Here is a 21,528-nt window from a genome sequence, read left to right as displayed (position 1 = left end):
TCGTGGCATTCTGGAAAAGTTTTCGTGAGAGTCGGAAGAAGTTTTCGGAGCGGTCTGGAGAATGATTTGAAGGAGCTGGAGAGCGATACAAAGCAGAGCAGCAGTCTAGTTTGGGTGATAGCTGCAGACCTGAGGTAGATGGAAGCAGTGATAGAAATTCTGCATATCCCGACAGCCAGTAGGAATGTTCACCTGTAAACATGGAAGCCGTAGTGAGTTGGGAAAGGTTTTTATAATATGTATGAAATTGAAGGTTGAAATTTCAATTTATTATGAGTTGATTTGTGGAGAGTATTTCTGATTTTGAGTAGGGGCTAATTAATAAGTGATATATATATAAAGGTATAGAGGGTTAACTGTTCAGAAGGGTAATGTTAAATTGAATTGATTAATAATTCCTGTTGACCTGATTGCAGAAAGGGTGTCTGATTGAATAAATGCAATTTTCTTACAAATTGAGACACGAACTCTGAAAGGTTTTGTGAGCCAGTTCATTGGCTGGTAGTTGGTTTATTATACAGACTGTTCAGAAGAAGAGTGGGAAGAATCTATGTAAGGTGTATGACACGACCTATTGAAGTCCCTGTAAAGAACATGAAGAGACACCATGTCATAATGAATAATAATGTGTATTAGAATAGAATATCTGATGATGAAACAATTGAGTTTGAACAAGATATTTACACATATAAAGGTTAATGAATTAACAAGTCACCAGCCAAATATAGTTTGGCCAAATACTATTGCTAATTTCTGTATGATATGTTAATAAACATTGTTTTACTTTACATTCAAGTGTTGGAGTCTGTCACTCCGAAACTCAGCCAATCCTGTGGAGAAATACTTAAAATAATTAAGGTCCCCTACGAGTCAGGTAATCTTCTGAGAACAAACAAGTCAGATGCTAAGTGGGAGGATTGGACTACGGGGATATACATATAAAAAAGGGGATAAATTATAATAATTAAAATATAAAGAAAATTAGGGCAACCAAGAAAAACAATAATACCCCACCCCCACAATAAAACCCCCCACCCCCACAATTGGCGAGCCAGCCAGGATAATTCTGCACAACGGAAGGCTGAGTTCAGAACGACAGGAAAATATATATACATGTATATATACATGCAATCCAGTTGCTGAAACTGATAGAAAAAATTCAGCTGGTGAGCCAGAAAGCGTAAGTTAGAATTATATATGTATTACTGAGTTGATTATTGTTGAATGAATTTTAGATGGAACAGGTAAATAACGGTGGATTTTAGAGACAAGTATTGATTTAGCGTTGAACTGGAAATTATTATTTATGTACAATTGAATTAATTAGTGAGACCGGACAGGGAAACTTCAAGGATAGATAGGTAAAACCTAATAAGTTTTATAATTATTGGGTGTTGAATTTTTACTAATTGATTATTGATCTAGCAGGTAAATGTTAATGGTAAATTGAATTAGATTATCTAATATAGTTAAAGAATTGTAGAAAGATTAATCGGCAGACATATTAATTAGTTAAAGTTGATAGCTAGAGATTAATAGATATAAAATAAAAATGCCAAGAAAGGGTAGGAAACGCGGCGAGGACTGCGAAAATTTTGGGGGCCACAGTGACGAACATGAAGACCAAGTGGGCATATGGGGAAGCAAAATCGAAGGGTTAGCTAAACATTTAAATAGCATCGAAAGAAAGATGGAGTGGATGATGGAAAGGCTCTCTTTAAGCAATGATGCTAGAGAAAATCAGCAACAAACGGAAGTGAAACAAAGATTGGGCATAGTTTCACGAACAAACGAGGGAGGAGACAAGGACGGCGGTCGTAAATGGTGTTATAAGTGCCAGAACTCAGACCATTGGACCCGCAACTGTAAAGTGAAACAGGGTGCCAAAGAAAGCTGGGAAAGGGAAGAGTATTGGGAACGAGACAGGTACCCACACGTAAAAAAACCCACAAACATGGACAAGCATAGGGAGGAAAGGCATTGCGCAAAACAAGGGGGGTATCGGAATGAACGAGAGCGAATCAACAATGCCGTAGTCAAGAGACATGGATCTTTTAGACATGCCCGCTGCGGGAGGCCATCATTACACTTAAACACCGCCAAAGGAAAGGCCATATCTTTAGGTGCGGTAAGTGCTAAGGGCAGTAGAAACGACCTATTATATGTGAGAGGCAGCTTAGGAGGGGTACCAGGTAAGTTTCTGGTGGACACAGGAGCCTCGAGGTCTATTTTAATGTGGGACTACCTCATTAGATACAGCAAAAGGCCGAATAAGGGAGATATAAGATGTTGCCGCGATTTCCTTGTGGAGGGGGTAGGTGCTGAAGAAATTCACACCGATTATATTGTCAGAGACAAGGTAAGAATACAGGGATGTGATAACTTGGTGGCCTATTCATATTTTGTGGCAAACAGAATAAACAGTCGTCGACACGACGCAATACTAGGCACGGACCTCCTAAGGAAATTAAGAGCCAAGATAGATGTGAGAAATGGCCGCATTACCTTCGGCAGTAATACCCAGGCGAGTCCAAAGGTAGACAGGAGGCGAAAGGCAGGCGGCAGAGCCCAGTATGAGCCAGAGAAAGGGGAAACTTCAAAGGAAGCTAGTGGGGAAGAATTAGAAGGGTGTACGGCAAGCACAGATAATAAAGTTCTGGTTACACAAAACAAATGGGAATTAAATAAGAACACCAAAACAAATAGGAATAATGAGGGAAAGTGCCAAGAGAAAGGGAGGGTGTTACACGTAGGAATTTTGGAAACAAGAGAAAGGGTCGGTTTACATTCGGGAGAGAAAACACATGAAGGGGGAGAGAATGGCTGTGATGAGAAGGATCGCAAATTAAATGGAGCAACAGAAATTAAAGGAATCGAAGGATTAGGAAATTACAGGACTGACGCTTCCAGTGAGGAGAAGGCACACAAACTGAAGGAAATAAACAGGATGCAGCAAATGTATCTAGGAGCAGTATTCGACGAAAATATGGGATGGGAGTAGTTAATGAAGCTTAATATAAGTTTAAGTAATGTCTGGTATATAAGTGTAATTAGAAAATATAGAAAGGCAATTAGAGGAGATTGGCTGTCGATAAAGTGGATCTGGGATAAGATCATATCCGTCTTAGGACAGAAAAGAAAAAAATTTATATATGGAATATAAATTTTTTTAGGGGAAGAGGAATGCTATGTAAGGACCCGTCCTTACATTAATTAATAAAAATTGTTAAATATTATGAGAATTTAACTGTAGTACGAATAGTGGTTTTCTGGTACAAACAACATGGATTAAGAAACACTGGAATTCAAAAATACCTTCCAGTCACTCCTTGTGTAGTTGTAGCTTGTTTGTATGGAAGTTCTTTGACGAGTCAGTGAAAGTAATATACCATGACAAATCCCCCATTAAAACAGAAGCAGATGCACCATAGTAAGGGCCAAGAGTGCTTAAGCTGACCCTCTTAAAGATTTCACGGTGATACGCTATTAGAGGTAGGCGACGTCACCAGGTGTGCGCGCGTGAGGTCACGGGAGGAGCTGTGACGCTTCTCAGTTGACCTGAACTTCCGCTTCTCTTTCTGGATTGTTCTGGTATGTTCGAGGTCCACGGAAGTTGGGGCACAAAGAATAAAGAAGACCCGCCCACGGAAGAGGAGAGGAGACAAATGAGAACACAGGAAAAAGGATGTGCAGATCTCCTATTGGCCAGGAAGAAAATAGAGGGAATTTTGAGAGGGAGATTCTGGAAAAGTTTTCGTGGCATTCTGGAAAAGTTTTCGTGAGAGTCGGAAGAAGTTTTCGGAGCGGTCTGGAGAATGATTTGAAGGAGCTGGAGAGCGATACAAAGCAGAGCAGCAGTCTAGTTTGGGTGATAGCTGCAGACCTGAGGTAGATGGAAGCAGTGATAGAAATTCTGCATATCCCGACAGCCAGTAGGAATGTTCACCTGTAAACATGGAAGCCGTAGTGAGGAAGAAGGAAGAATCACACCCTGAGAAATATAGGCAAAGCCAGTCGAATGAGTGGTCGAACCATTGACCTACTCGAAAACCCCTCTATCCACGGAAGAAGAAATGCTGACCGGTAAAGAGTATGCGACACTGATTGATTCCAGCCGTGCAGTACCCGGTAGGGAAGCACCATAATCACCGAGGTCCCCAAATGAGCGCCCCCGCATTCCAGTACCTGAATGACCGATATGAAAGGAAGCCGAGCAGGGAGGAAAGTTCCAGGCCAAACACGTAAGTGCTAGAGAGTTTACCGAAATAGGTGTACTTAATTTATTAAAGAGAGGACTTTAGGAGAAATATGTATATATAGTTAAGGAGGGAAATTTCAGTAATGAATATATGAATAAAAGTGTAAGGTATTTAAGACGGACGCAGCCTATAATTTGAAGTGAAGCTCCTCATATTAATGCTTGCTGGAAGGAGAGGGTATAATAGATAACTAAGAATTGTTTAAAGTTGGGAAAGGTTTTTATAATATATATGAAATTGAAGGTTGAAATTTCAATTTATTATGAGTTGATTTGTGGAGAGTATTTCTGATTTTGAGTAGGGGCTAATTAATAAGTGATATATATATAAAGGTATAGAGGGTTAACTGTTCAGAAGGGTAATGTTAAATTGAATTGATTAATAATTCCTGTTGACCTGATTGCAGAAAGGGTGTCTGATTGAATAAATGCAATTTTCTTACAAATTGAGACACGAACTCTGAAAGTTTTTGTGAGCCAGTTCATTGGCTGGTAGTTGGTTTATTATACAGACTGTTCAGAAGAAGAGTGGGAAGAATCTATGTAAGGTGTATGACACGACCTATTGAAGTCCCTGTAAAGAACATGAAGAGACACCATGTCATAATGAATAATAATGTGTATTAGAATAGAATATCTGATGATGAAACAATTGAGTTTGAACAAGATATTTACACATATAAAGGTTAATGAATTAACAAGTCACCAGCCAAATATAGTTTGGCCAAATACTATTGCTAATTTCTGTATGATATGTTAATAAACATTGTTTTATTTTACATTCAAGTGTTGGAGTCTGTCATTCCGAAACTCAGCCAATCCTGTGGAGAAATACTTAAAATAATTAATGTCCCCTACGAGTCAGGTAATCTTCTGAGAACAAACAAGTCAGATGCTAAGTGGGAGGATTGGACTACGGGGATATACATATAAAAAAGGGGATAAATTATAATAATTAAAATATAAAGAAAATTAGGGCAACCAAGAAAAACAATAATACCCCACCCCCACAGATCCACATAGTCGTCACAAAGAACATTCTCACGCTTGCGAAACTGCTAACCGGGGGACTCGACTCACCGAAAGCTGAGTACTTGCTGACTCGGACAAGCATGACGCAAAGTTGGGAGAATGAAACGCCATCACCTCCACTCAGTAGCGCGTTCACGCAACCTGGAAGTCTTCAGCGATTTTCATCTCCTAATACCATTAATATGTCCAGCGATCTCCAAGTAGTCCCAGAAAGTCTTGGCACAGAGAATATATAGGCCAAAAGTGTTTCAGAATGCTTTTCTTCTCTTATAAATACTGCGAGCAAGTGAAGACCACAGATGGAGACAGAGTGAAGGAAATGAAGAATGAACTAAAGTCAGGAAGACAAACTGAATGGCAAAATCAAACTCATCATACTGCTGTTATGTTTTTGTTATTATGTTTTCTTATCTCGCTGTAATTAATCGCCCTGTTGTGTCTTAAATGTTCTTTAATTTCTTGTAAAATTACAGCTTATGATTGAAATGTAAAATAACACAATGCTATGTATAATATGTATAATATAATAAGACAATGATGTGAATAAATTATATGTGGATAATTATTATAAGTATCACTTAATATTTGTATATCTGTATGTACACCCCATGATCAATAGCCGTTAGCAGTCATCTCTTCGGAGAAATTAAAGATGATGATAATAGAAATATAATTTTATTTGTAAGAATTGTTATCAAAACTATAAACTCACTAAGAACAGCAATCTTAAACCGGAGTACAAAAATTATCGAGTATGGCATTCAAAAATATAGGAGATAGAGTTCAACATGTGGATGTCAAAAGATATATTTTAAACTAATGACAATCATTGAGTCCTGAGCATTGCATGGCTTTGGTTATGCTAAGTACAAAATCAATAAGACATGGAAATTAGCACATCGTCAAGGTATTTCAGTATTTGCATCCTTTCACGTACTGTCTGACGTTTTTCCCTCTACAATATTTTTTTCCAGGCAACCCTAAAGAAAAGATTAAGAGGAAAATTAAAGAGAAATAGGCAGAAACCTCAACTATTAATAACAAACTTATAACTTGCGTTATGCAAGTACTAACATGTTTAAATTTTTACAGGAAAAAATTTCCTTCCACTAGATGAAAACGTCAGTATGTTTCAAGGAACTGCTTGGCAGTACCTCGTATATTAATACATAATTTAAACTGAATTCAAGTTTAAAGATTCACATAACGATGAAATAGAAATACTATTCTGAACACTTCATATCTACAAAAAGCCTGATATGCTATTATGAGTTTAGGGGTTTCATAGACCCCCGTGCAAGTGAAAAGGAGAAACATGTACATCTACTCTTGATACTCACCATGCAGAAAACTTGTGGCGGCGGTAGATGACTTTGGAGCATTTAATATCATCATCAATATTATCATCTCGGAGCGCTGAAAGAAAACCGAATGAATTGTATAACGTACAAATAACGCAAAATGCTCAAAAGTTAATAATTCTCATTTCCCTGCCAAATCTGAACCCGTGTAAATTGCTTGAGAAAGTTTGTTTTTAAAATCGCTTTCTCTTTAGTAATTTTTCTGTTCAAAAGGCGAAATGTTATAACCGGGCAAAATAACTGTGAGAACCTTGTGATAAGTATTCGAAGTGCATTTTCTTATAAGTAAAAACGTGTAGAATATTTCCTGACAAGTTAATAAACTTGACATCCTGTAAACATTAATTTAAATGTACTCTGTAAATTTAAACATTCTATAAATATCTAAATTTAAAGATTTGAATTTCAAAACAATGTAAACAATTCTTCAAGAAAAAGGCTGTTAAGTGTCAGATTTCAGCTGAAAATCCTTCAATAGAATTCTTAAAACTTTCATAATGATTAAGGTTTCGGTTGCAGAAGTCGTCCCTAAATGTAAAATAGGTGAGTCTGTCGCTTTTCAAGGTTATAAAGAACAGGACATTGCAAAACGGTTGGTAGCAGTCAAGTACAAAAATCATAAAAGGTATTCGAACTTTACCTCAGCGTTTTAACTTTTAGTTTCGATAGACTTTGTCTAATATTTTATACATCTTCCTTTAACCACCCCATCGTAGTCTGCGTTAGTTGTATATTGTAAATAAAAATACTGCTGCATTCTAAATAAATAGAAAACAAACGTCGTGAGCATTACTTACATTTACAGTTCATTCTGCAGTCATTGTGAGGACCAGGGGGAGAACACCAATATCTGTCATTGATCTGAAATCAAGAAAGAAAATATAATATTACTCTCGACCGTTGAACGCACAAATGCTTTTACCAAACTAAGATTAAGAACATATTATTATTATTATTACTTTTATTCTCCGTTTATTAGCCACAAGAAACTGTTGTTCACCCTGGGACTGCTTAGCTGTTACCAATAATAAAACAATATAATTAAATAGGATCGACAATAATCTTCGCGGATATCAAAAGACAAATTTGAAGAACATGCTGTTACTTCACGCTGAGGATATTGTAGTTTTAGACATGGGTTACCGAACTGAACGACCATTGCAAAAGAAAAGCGAAAGGCATAATTATCACAGAAAGCACAGGTGGCACTCACTGTCATAGCTGAACCGAACTGTATATAAAATTTATAAAGAGAAATTTTATGTAATCTTATACAGTTGTAAAAACTATTCTTACATATATTTTTAGGAGTTTATAAATACCAAATTTTGATAAATATCTAAGTTAAAAACAGACAAGCACTCAGCAGATTTGCTTGTGCTGTGTACTTTTCAATAGTGAGAGATTAGCGTAGCAGCAGGAGGGACGCTGACCTGACTGTGATACAATGGGTTGGCCAGTTTGAAGCAGTTCGTGTGTACAGAAAAAAAGGGCTGTCCCCAACTGACGGTAACAGGGGACAAAAGCACGCCCACACCTTAGAACGGTTTCGGACTCCATCCAAAGGAAAGACCCAGATCAGAGAGCTCACCATGTTCCAGCTGTAAACAAAGTTCAAACAGGCCGACACGGGAGGCACTCTCGACAATTTCACAGGCGGCATCTCGTAAGGCAGCGTGACGGAAGAGGTAAAGTGAAATGGTCATCCCAAGGATACTTCTTGAGATTGCTTAGCGCCGGGATGTTCTCAACACAAAGAAGGGAGCTCGACCTACCAGACGCGGGTCGGGACGACGTGAAAAAAAAATGAGCAAATGAAATTAAAGATGAAGAGGGAGAGAAAACTATGATTGGATGAAAAATAAGGGAGAGTTGGAAACAAAAACTCTGATGCAGGAAGAAGACGGAGCCAGAGCCCGAAAGTCAGTGTCCCGAAACCTGGAAGGAAAGGATCCGGAGAAAATTCCGGGGAGAGGCGTCAGAGTGGCGGAAAGATAATATTGGGAGTGCGGGTAACGCATACAGAAAGTTCCGAAAAATGATAGTATAGTGGGGAAAATAATAGCAAAAGGCAAAATGGTCAGAGTAAGGAAGGTCGTTCGAGTTATCCACTGAGGGCTAAAAGCAACAGTCCTGGAGAAAGATCCTGTGCGTGGTAGGAACGTCTGAGGTCGAGCAGGGAGCACATCTAGCGAGTCTGCAGTGGTCAAGCCCAGTGAGGAAATAGCGGAAGAAGCAAAAGAAAGAAAACTCATCGAGGTGGTAAAAGGAAAGCAAGTAAGTTTATGTAGAATATTTATTAATAGAAACGGTGTTATAAAGAAATAAACGAAGGAAAAAGTAATGGACAAGACAGTCAGTAAAGAACTGAAACCAGATGAACACTATATTGTAATTGATAGAAATTAGTCACTAACTAGGGAGAAAGAGAGATAGAAAGTGTGTGAGTGTTACTTATCGGTGATTAGAAGTATCTGTAGGTGGTAGATGACTTTCATCAACCGGTGAAATACCACCACTTTGCTTATTGGAGGCTTGAAGTGGTGAAACCCATGTTTAGTCTCTAGAGCTAAGTTTCCGGCATCCCCCTCCCCCCATACTTCTCATCCAACCCATGCACGGTACTTAGTACTATAGGTTTTGATACCTTTCGTGTTTGGGGTTTTCATAAAAAAAAAAAAAAAAAAAAAAAAAAATCTGAAAAATAAGGAAAGCTGTTAAACCTAAAAAAGGTCAAGTTTATGGAATGTATAACTACTAATAACAGTGTATAATATTAATTCAGTAGAACATTCCTCTCTAGAGTATATAGGATGAAGGTGAAACTTAACGGAATTACCCCTTGTATATTAATAATTAGTGGATTGTAAGAAATTGGATATTATGAATTATATAGTGTGTGTAAATATCTTGTATAGATAAGTAAATAAATCTAGTTTGTTTTATCATGAGCTTCATGTGTGAAATTGACACCAAGAATAACCTATAAGTCACGGAAACTATCCGAGCACTGGGAGATAATAACACAAATAAGAGAAAATTAGTATTTCCTCCAACTTGGATCTTCTGATACAAAAACCTTAATGACAAAGGAGTGAGTAAGAAAGGGTGCCGATTAACTGCGCAGCGGATAGCTTGTGGGTCTTGGAAGGGAAGAGAGGAAACCCCCTTTGCTTCAAGAAAGGTTAGAAAAAAATAAATTTCTTAAGCATCGGCCTAATGAAGGTTCCAAGTAGGGATAGAGATTTGTAAAGATAATAAATCTTAGAGTATTGATATCAAAAAATAAAAAAAAAATCATTCTTAGCTCCCCCCACACAGTATTGTGTTTCAGCAGCTTTTATGTATATTATGTTTCAACCGTTTTAAATATATTACACTTCCAAGGAACACTAAAAACTTTCTTGAAAAGCTAAATAAATAATTATTATTTTGATACAGAACATTGTTTGAATAATATATTTTTCAATAACATCTGTAACACGTTCGAACGAACATGTTCAGTCTCGAAAACCTCAAGTAATCAGGGGCTCCAAACACCTAACAAACATTCGCTATGCACAAGAACATTCATTTGCAGAACATGGTCCAGCACTAAAATTGCACCAGACATACAGACGCATGTATATATGCACACATGAAGAAGAGGCACAGCGTACATTTCGACCCCTCAATAGCAAACTAACATTTTCGTCCAACACCAAAAGTTTTCAAATATATAATTGGTAGTATAATTAATAGTGGGTAATGATGTACATAATCAAGTTACATAGCATAACCCAAAATTAGAAGAAAAATAAAAATTAACAAATAACAAAAACATTTCCCATATCACCTTTCTTGCCCTCAAATAGATTGTCCGGTTTTTCTTTGAATTAATTCAAATTATCCACTTCTACGAACCCAGTTGGTAATTTGTTTCGATAATAAATTATGTTCCCGATGAAAGCAAATTTCAGCACATCTATCATGCAACATCCTCCGCAATTTGAGTTTATGCCCCTTGGGTACAGTCTGCACAAGAGGCTTCATCCAAATAGCAATTAGCGTATTCAATCAGATATCCTCGAAGGGTCCTAGTTTCTACATGCTGCAATTTTTAAAATTGAAGTTTTTGCTGTTAAGAGGCCCTTTTGTTCTCTTCACTAATATCATTAACCTGCTCTGCCGAATTCCAACAGATGCAGAACTTTTCTCAAATAGGCGCACAGACCTGTATGCACGACTCATGGACAGGCATAACTATTGTCTCATTCAGCAGGATAATCATCTCCTTATTCTTTCTGGCAAAATTCCTGTAAACCATTGACAAAATCCGAGGATCTTCCTGGAAGTATTTCTGCAGTGCTCAGAGAAGTTTATTCCTGACTGCAAAATTACCCTAGTTTTTTGTTGTTTTTTTTTAATTTTCAACTATTCAAGTATGGCACCACACGGTTGGAACGTTATCTGGGTTTACGGTTTTTGTTTTTCAAACGCATAATAGAATTAAGACATTTTGTGGCATATATTTTATTTCTGTAAATTTTGTATTGTATTGTTGAGTTGTCTGTTTTACTGAAACAAGAACTCGTGTACCCGGGAGGAAATATTGTGCTACCCTAGCCTGAGGAAACCTAACTCAGCCACATTGTGAAAAATCAATCATAAAAATTTGTGACTTCATCCGTACTAAAGTCTTTTCCACCTCAGGTGGAGAGGACGGTGATTCTACCAGCTGGGCTGCTCACGAGTGCTCCATCCATTCCAGTGCCTGACATTTATAAAAACTGGAATTTAATCGATATTTTTCCATCCACCTGCCTAATATTTCTAGATCTTGTTTTCGAAGCACACCCTGATTATTGTCATTAAGCATCCTGCCAATCTATGTGTGCATGTGGTATATCTTATGCAGGGCGTCCTCTGACCGCTAGTTCCCCTCCCCCATTGTAATCTGTGATACTGAACTCTGTAAAATGGCGAGAATTGAGTGTAGTGTTCCGTATGCGCAGTGTGTTGTTCTGTTGTTTTGATGTGTGTGGTCCCTTTGCATAAACCTGTATTTGTGTCTGTAAATTGCATGTGTTCCTGGTCGATTTGCCTGTTTTGCTGTATTTGTCTAGTTTCTTGGGGAAAAAAAACCTTGCTCTCTACACTCGAGACCGACTACCTCAGAAAGGGAGTAAAAAAAGCCCACTAAAGTTCTTTACATCATCGACGGAGTTCGAATCCGAGCATCGTCCACCCGGCGTGTGTAGGACAGTGACGATAACACTGTGGTATCCAGCGCAGACAGCAGAATGGGGGACATTCAGTTCACCAAAAGGATTCCAAGGCACAGCATATGCATCTATTGAATGGCGGCTCCTGGAACCTCCCCCTTATTTCATTGTGGTGATAGCGGAGTTGCCTGTAGGCATAATTTTGTTGAGAAAAGAGTTGGACTTTCTTTAAAAATTAGCGGAACCAATTAAAGATAAATAACCTGAATTTACTAACCAGTGAACTGTTTGCAAGAGAAGGAATTATACAGAAAATTATACATCTTTAAACAAATATTGGTACAAACTGTTTGGGACAGAACAAATTATACAGAGAATTTCAAGAGTTATACAAATACAGAATATGCAAAATTATACAGATACAAAATATACAAAGATGTAGAGAATTAGTGACGTAGTGACGTTCTGAAAGAATTTGGGAATTATGAATGAATTGAAGTTAGTAAATTTTATAGTTATGACTTAATGTAGTGTTGATATAATCATATATTGGAATTAAAATACGTCCTTATATTAATAGCAATATAAGAATTTACAGAAACTTAGGAAAGGGAGTAAGATCATCAACCAAAAAGCAGATAAATGGGACACAACCGTCATCTTAGATAAGAGGGGGTAAGCAAAAAATTCGTCAAATTTTATCAGATAGCGATACATACATGCTAGAAAACGCATACAAAAATTCGAGATTAAAAAATCACAATTAGATAGCATTCTTAGGAAACTAAGAGAAGGGAAAGAAATCGATTTGCATATGTTACAAAACGTAGGGATTAGGAATAATATTCTTCCACACGAAAGGTTTGGATTATCAAGCTACATAAACCAAGTCAACCACTGCGCCAAATTGTTTTCTACAAGAAATCTGCCTTTGCTAATTTATCAACATTTCTTGTCAAATTAGTAGCACCGTTAATGAAATTATTAAAATTCAGGGTATTTAACTCTTATCAAGTGTTTGAACATATTAACAACGTTTTAATATCACACGATATATACTTACATCATACGACGTAGTCTCCCTTTATGCTAATGTTAATGTTTACACTTCAAGAATTATGTTCGTTACTAACAAGAGATTCTTCACTCAAAAACCATATTGACCTCATTATTGATAATATTCTTGACCTCATTATTGATAATATTCTTGACCTCATATCAGTTTTAATTGAAGCAAGGCAATTTGGGGTTAATGATGATATCTATGAGCAGATATACGGGATCCCAATGGGCTTAGACATTTCAGCCACACTTTCAGAAATATATCTAGCAGCAGTCGAAGATAAAGTACTCCAGCCATTCCCCACTGGGATTAAATTATTTATAAGATATGCTGACGATATTTTATTAATTGGAAATAAACCTGATAGTGATAAACTCCTAAATAAATTTAACTCGGTGCTTAACTGATTAAAATACAAACTAGAATTAGAAAAAGATAATAGAATTATTTTTTAAATCATACTATTAAAGAAACGGAAAGCTAACAAATTGTATTTGTTCTCTCTCCGTTCTGGCTGGACTTACCTGAAATATTCCGTGATCGCGGCTGCCATCTCTGTTTCGAGGTGAGAGAGCTCTCGAATCGAAATTACTTTCGTGTTTCGCCAGGCACACATCTGCAAATCAAACAAAACAAATCCACACTTAGCGAAAAGGAAATGTGAAAAACAAGAGCAAATGTACAAAAAGGCATGAAGTCTTAAACGCACAATTTTTATGGCACAAATATGTATTGTGAAATCCGTGAAGAAAGTATTTTATAAGCGTTCTTTTTTTTTTTCAACTGTGTGTAAGTATTTTTCCGCTTTATTCGAATCTAAGTAACAATTTTGCTGTAACGAATATGATGAATCTAATTTCAATATGCCAAGTTAGAAATGACAAAATATGGCTGAAAATATCTGTTTCAGAATAACGTCACCGTTATTCGCTTCCATACCCTGTCGATTCATTTTTTGTATTCCATACCCTCTCGATTCAGATCAATTTTGGAGGTGTTGGCGGGACCCCCTCCTGACCTACGATTTCTAGTTCACTCCAGAACTATTCAGTCTGGTTTCTAACTTTTCAGTCCACACCTCTTAAGCCGTTCTTCATATGTATATGGGATAGCCCTTTTCACTAATCTGTTCACCATTCTTTGAACCCTCTGCAGAAGTTCTATATTATTTTTTTAAGAGCGGACTTCACAACTGAATAGAACATTCGAAATGCAGTCTAACCATCGTTTTATACAGAGGGAAAGTGACGGCCTTTTCCTACTGGCAAAGATCTTGCAATCACAACTGAAGACCTTGCCGCTTTTTCACACAACATAAAAACTTTACTGTTATCATTACTGTTCATAACCCTTTAGCCTTTTTTTTAGTTGAATCACTTTTAGCGGCTCTCCTCCCCCACCCTCAGTTTATATTTGTCGCCAGGAGTTTTGTTGTTCAAATGCATATAATTAAGAGTATCTTGCTCAAAGAAACATCGAACTGTAGAAAAGAACTTCGATATTTTAAGCGGCAGTGAGCTGTTCAAAATGTTAAGGTAGTTGGCAACGATCATGGATCACCTGAGAACAAAATTGTAAGGCCGTGCCATGAGAAAGAGGTCCAAACCATCACCCTATCTCCGCGAAACTTCATCGTTGACGCAAAGCATTCTGATAGTAGATGTTCTCCAGGTATCCTTCACAGACACAGCCACCTATCTGATGAGAAGAAGGCACAGTGAGATTCACCACTCCATTGAACCGATTTCCACTGTTCTTTGGACTAATTACTGCGTTCGATGCATTATGCAAAACGAGATCGCTGATTGCATTTGGTGATGTTGGGTTATGTATCGCCGCTTTCTCTGAAAAGAGAGCCCTCATGGATTAATTGGAAGGATGCATATCTTGTTCTCTGAGGATATGCAATCCGGATGAATGGCTACTGAGCTCTACGGGAAAATATATCATAACCTATTACCAAAGGGAAAAAAAATACAGTTAATCGAACTCAGGTGAGTGTAGCATTTTTTTCCCGGACACTCGGGTTTTTCGTCCAGAACGCAGAAAATCTACTTCAAAACACATGCAAATTTTCAGCCAGTATACCGGAGCAGTATGGGCTTAGTCGCTGATGCTCCTAAAGCCATACTACAGTAACAACTGAAAACAGAGGATATACGTAGCTCGTTGGTGCATACCCCTGTTCGTGACTTTAACTCCTTGTTCATATTTTTCAGGGATGTCTGACGAGATTACAGATAACCCCTGTTCAACTAGACGCAGCGGTTCCCAACCTTTTTTGACTCGAGACCGCTTTAAACGTAATGTTTTTATGGCGAACCACTAAGCCTATGTTCTATGAAATCGTATAATTTCTGAATTTTTATTAAAAATATTTCCAGCACTACGTTTTTATAAGCGACATTGCGCAATAATAAAAATTATTATTAAGTACCTATACATAGCAATGGTCTTTGAGAATTAAATAAAAAAATTAGTATGGAATACATATTTATTTAACACGATATACTACAAGATGGTAAACTAATTATAAAGAATTGTGGGAGATGTGGTTTTTTTCGTTGGAATTCTTTATATTTAATTTTATTTTTCTTTATTGTTTATTATTAGTAATATTTTGTGGTTTACAGAAACATACCCATGTAAATCTCATCATTTTCATTTATTATATACACAATTTTATGTACAGCCTTAAGAAATTTTATACATCCATTTATATAAAACATTGAAACAGAAGATTTATAGATATTTTATATTAGTAAAATAATAAGAGGAGTTTACCTCAATATAGTATGTAGAACACTTCCGAATGATACCCTCCAGAAATTAAAACGGAAAAAACGAAAAAATCGACAACTTACCGGTACATTAAAGTAAAATATAAATAATTAAAAAAAACAATTTAACACAATTAAAATCAATTTAAAACAATTAAAAATCAAATTAACGCAATTAAAAGAATCTAACGAAAATATTCGAAACGAATTTCCTTCCTTACTTTTCCTTCCTTATTTTCGTTAGATTCTTTTAATTGCGTTAATTTGATTTTTAATTGATTTTGAATTGTGTTAAATTGATTATTTATATTTTACTTTAATGTACAGGTAAGTTGTTGATTTTTTCGTTTTTTCCGTTTTAATTTCTGGAGGGTATCATACGGAAGTGTTCTACGTGCTATATTGAGGTAAACTCCTCTTATTATTTTACTAATATTATTTTCAACGTAGAACATACTGAGTATTACAGCTCTGATTCATACTATCTAAGATATTTTATATCGATTCTCATATATCTATATCCGTTCGATATAATAGAGACTGCATGTATCTACAACATGTTTTGGGTGGCACCTAGATGAAAGTCGAACTCCACCTTGTAATTCTGTGTTAGAAACAGTAAAACTGTCTAAAGGACTGAGAATGTTGTGGCTGAGTGTTTATGTAAAGACACACAAGCACAACCAAGACTTGGTCAGTCGTTTCCTTGCACTTGTCTCTAGGCACGTTTAGGTGGGACCGGTTCTGCTGTCTAGTGCTTATACGCACCAAATTCGCATCCATTTGTAAATCTAAGCAGACGCCATTACAGAATTTTTAGCGCGAACCCCCTGGAACACTTTCACTGACCCCAAGGAGTCGCGAACCACCGGTTTGGAACCGCCGAAGTAGAGTGACCTTCCGTTCTTCGTGCGCATGACCGTTCCGCCGTGTGGACTTTGATGGAACTGTCACGGGTAGATTTCATATTAATACCACCGATGCTCGACTTGGATAATGTAGGCTGTCAGCAGCTGCACGAATCGCACTGTCAGTAATGCCACATGGGGCAACAGAACCCCTCTACAAATCAGTTAATTGGGTTCTACGTGTCATGACAAGAATAACTAACTAACTTGTGTGGCACATACACTACCTTACATACCCGTCTCAGCCACTTGTTTTTCCGTCTATTTTCATTGTCTTCTTCACTGAAGATATTCAGTCCAGATGGGATGGCCAGTGAACTCTACAGGAACAGGTCATAACCTATTACCAAAAGAAAAAATAAATATATAAATAATTTACAGTTCTGTCTCTGAAAACCAAGCGTGATTTAAAATGCGCATTTTAATTTTCCTAATGAGGGGTATTTTTTTAGGATAATAGAACCCTGTTGGATGCTTTTCCCGAATTCTTTCTATCACTTCTGTACTTAAATAACAACATGCATAACATATAGCAATAAAAATAACAAATAAATTCTGACGCTTGTTGGAAATTCAAACTGCATTTTTGGGTATTGGCGAGGCTGCGAAATATGAATAATATTCTTTAAGATTCCAGTGATTTGTGCTCCGTCAATGTACTGCAACTGCATTAACCATGTATCTAATTTAGCTGGCTGTGTTTCTACGAAAATTGTGACACTCTCTTAATTAATATTAAATATGGAAATGTCCGTCTGTTAATCAAGATCCATTCTTAATTGACCACAAATTTCTGGAACTTAACTAACACTCCTCTTGTCCATATTTTCCTTCTCCATTAACAAATTCCTCTTCGTGAATTTTCTGTGAATTTCAAACGGCAGAAATTCTTGTACAAAGTTGAATAGTGCTATCTGTTATGTAAACTCGTACATGGTAAGGGAGTGTTGCCAGTTCTAAAATCTTTCCTGTTGTTCGTTATAAAAATAATAAAAATAGCTCGGCTCATGAATCGTTGGACTCCCAGCTCTTCTGGGAGTCCAACGATTCATGCTTGCCACACAAGATCACTAATTCAACAACAGGCACTACAGGAATTTCATCATCAAAGATACATGACCCTGGCTTTATGACCGTGAAGAGCAATAAAGATTATCTCTCCCTCTCTCTCTCTCTAAAAGGAGAGGCATGTCGACAAAAGCTAGCGCAAAAATAACAGCTAATCAAATATAGTTTACCTATTACCGCCATGCAAAAGATATTTTCTCACAGACTGTACTGGAAGCTTTTCCTCATAACGAACAACTAATGAGATATAAATCTCATCGCCAAAAAGGAAATGGCAACCTACCTGATCGACATAACAATGTCCAACCCCAGCAAGCTACAGAAACCATACGAAGAAGATCAGGAAATACTCAGAACTAAGACGGGAAGTCAAAAAATACTGTGGCATACAGAACAAACAAGTAATTACCATCCCAATCACGATGTCAACTCCCAGTATGGTACTAAAGAACCAGTATAAGAACCTAGCAGGTGTAGGCCGTCCCGAGAATCCAATATGGAACTCCAGAAAGCTGCGATCACGAACACCTGTCGGATAGTAAGAGCAATATAAATATCACTCTTACTATCCTAACTCGATCAATAATAATAAGAATAATAACCGGTGAAAACCACCCACACCATGTACTTGGTACTAGTACTCGCTACTCGGTGGAAAAAAATCGCATAAAGGAGAAAAAGTAATAAAAGGAGAAAAAGTAATAATGATGATAACAATATGTGAGGAATGAAGTCAGGTTTCAAATTACATCTTTCACTTAATGAATTTCCAGCCTAACGATTTCTTTGTCTTCTATTTTGAGAGCATGTCAGACGAACTGAAATTTATTTTTGCCACGCATTCATTCCATTTAAGGATCAAATAATTTAAATTTCTCACTCAGAAAAACAGAGGTAAAGGGAGATAATTCTACTTACAATCAGGTATCAAGGTCCTCTGGATACCGGATGATGCCAATTTCTTCCCTAGCTCGCACGCAGAAAATCTCTTCGCTGATGCAACGATGGCCAATCCGAAAAGACACAACCCGATACACCTCATTTTCATTTTTCTTATTTTGTTCTTCCCCTGTTAGTTCTGTGCTGTCTTCTTGTGATCCATCCTGACACATTCATATTTATATCGCTCGTAAAGTGAATTTCTACTGATCCGTGAAACCATAAAAATGACGTCGTTTTGGAAAATACCCTTTAATGAAATAATCGTGGAAAACCCGGATGGCTGTGCAAACATGGACAGACGGTGAACTGATTCCGCTTGACTGTTATCCAATATTTCGCGAACAAAATTAAAAGCAATTCGAACACGGTAGTTACAATTTTGGGGTAAATATGGAGTGGGGAATAAATATGGAGTTGGGAATATATGTTATCATTCTCCATGAACTTAAGAGCTTTTCTTAAACAGCTTTTTAATTTCGTTAAAACCACGAGGCGTGACCTTGCTTTTAATTTTGTTTTTGTTGAAATGTGAAGATTTCAATGCCCACATACTTCAAGTGGAAGTTTAGAAATTCATAAAATATGATATGAGAATTGTTTAATCAAAATAATTAAATTTAATTCGTACAATTTTAAACCTAAATTGTACGAATTAAATTAGTAGTAGGTACAAATCGTTGCCACTGGATTCCCGTTTTAGTATTACAGCAAACCTTTTGATAATTAGCATTGAAATACCAAATTGCGTATCTATTTGCATTTATGGCTGAATGCCAATATGGGTCCAATCAGTTTCGTTCGTTCAAATCTCTCTAATAGTTCTTTTATTATTTATAATATTTCAACTTAGACAAAGGCAACTGGATGACGCGAAGAATCTCCTGAATGGCGCGAGGAATTTTTATGGGCTTTTTTTTTTGACAATCTATCTGAATTAGTGGGTCTCAAGGGAGGGTTATGTGCTGTTTCTTCTGAAAACTGTGGCTTTTAGTCGATAAACATGAAAATGGACAAGAGAATCACACAGTTTTTAAACACGATATACTGTCGCATTGTGATCTTAATAAGTTTGGAGCTTAACTTTTTAATTTATTAGCTTTGGGGCTTAACACATACAAGTATGTTAGCCGACACACACAGATCATAGCCATTGGCCATGATTATTTCTCTGATATAATACCATAAGTGAAAAGAAAATAATTAATTTAGAAAACAAAATTCGACAGGTAGCTGGAGAGAAAAAGATAAAACATACAACGAAAAATGCATAGCCTTTATCCTTGTTCTCAGGTGAAAGTCGTGGGTTCCATTTTGGTTTTGTCTTCCCAGATTTCGGGGGTTTTCACCAAACAAACATAAGCCATTCAATAATAACCAGTACCTTGACTCATAACAATTTTTGGGTTTATTTTTTTACACAGATTAACGGTATCATAATTTCATGTATTATTATTATTACAATCAGTTTTGTGAAATTGTTCCACTCGTGAACGCCAATATCAAGAGGTTTTTTTTTTATTTCTGGTTACAAAAAATATCAGGGATTATTTTTAAAGAATGATCCAGTTGGCTGAATTGCACGAATGCAGTCTTCTTATTGGAATTCCAACGCTTAGAATAGTAAAATTAGACAAACCGCCTTCGGGACAGGAACAGTTCCTAGCGAGCTACATCGTCTGTGCCAATTTGTGCTTAGAGGCGGGTGATTGTACACAAACAGCACAACCCAACATCACTCAACTCAACATCACTCAACAACATAAAGGTTATAGAAATAAAGTTCCCAAAGTGGTGTAATAAAGAAAACACAAGTGAAGAAAGTCAAAAGTGATTTTATTTTTATTCAAAGTAGACGCCAACTGATTAAATGAACCTAATACGCCGTTCTAGAAGTTTCTGAAAAGTCTCAGTAAAGGCTTCGAAATGGATCTAGCGGTTACGTTTTTCTTTCTGTGCTATAAATCGTGAAATCGCTTTCCTTTGAAGACAGTTTTCCCCTTGCAAAGGAGGAAGAAGAGAAAGAAGTCTGCTGATGCTAGAAGGAGAGAGTGTGGTGTATGATTTATCTGTACCACGCCATGTTAATATCTAACGACCAATTTCGGAGTAGAATGGGTAATGTCGCGCAAAAAGACCTAGCTGTCTTTCTCTCGAAATTGCTGCTTTACCCAGAAAAATGCCTTTCAATAATCTTTGAAGCACTTGTACATAGAAGGTACCATTCATATTTTTTTTTTCAGATACAAATTGGTTTTGAGTCATATTGTGGGGGGGGGGAGGAATTAGAGGAGGACGTCTTTTATTCTTATTTTGTTCTTTGTTTGTTTTTATTTAATGATAATATTAAGTATTTTTTTATTTTGTTCCCTTTTATTTATATAGACCTCTTTTTTCTTATACCTCCACTTACACATCTGACTTAAACTCCACAGGAGAATTTCAGATTCAAGCGAACTTCTCGATTATGTATAATTCCCTTCGGAAAGGCTGAGTGTTCAAAAATAACAAACTCACTAATTAATAAATAACTATGTTTATTCACATATAAATTACAACTGAATTAGATGTCATGTAATATGACATACAAAGTTAAATCAAGGATGCCTTGCATAAATTATTCTTATTCCTGTTTCCCTTCACTAGCTAATCTGAGTTGACCATTATATGAAAACACCTGATTCATTCTTCTTGCCCTAACTAACTCCTAACACTTATACACATTCGCCATACCTATTTCACTTTCTCCTGGACACAATTCTGTTTCATATATTAACAATCAAATATGCTACTTTCATCATTATGCTCTGTGTTCTCACCATTCTATTACAATATACTTGTAGATCAATCTTAACCTTCCTAAAGTCTCTATTTGTTATTATTCTTTCAGATAAACCAACAAATCTTCATCAATA

At 36.6% G+C, this 21,528-nt stretch overlaps 1 pseudogene across 1 annotated transcript; it reads right to left on the bottom strand.

The window, feature by feature from the left end:
• Window positions 1–6,202: 6,202 nt before the first annotated feature.
• LOC150077740 (lysozyme c-1-like) lies at window positions 6,203–18,716 on the bottom strand (annotated as a pseudogene). The gene is made up of 5 exons (XR_016547640.1): window positions 18,593–18,716; window positions 13,443–13,534; window positions 7,449–7,512; window positions 6,631–6,706; window positions 6,203–6,270 (listed from the first exon to the last, which is right to left on the bottom strand). The product of XR_016547640.1 is annotated as a lysozyme c-1-like (transcript).
• Between the last annotated feature and the right edge of the window lie 2,812 nt (window positions 18,717–21,528).

Source organism: Mastigoproctus giganteus, chromosome 11 (assembly GCF_048544385.1).
Source record: "Mastigoproctus giganteus isolate SK-2022 chromosome 11, ASM4854438v1, whole genome shotgun sequence".
In the NCBI taxonomy this organism is placed as follows: Eukaryota; Metazoa; Arthropoda; class Arachnida; order Uropygi; family Thelyphonidae; genus Mastigoproctus; species Mastigoproctus giganteus.
Note: the sequence above shows the minus strand (reverse complement) of the source record. Positions and strands in the feature narration are given on the sequence as shown.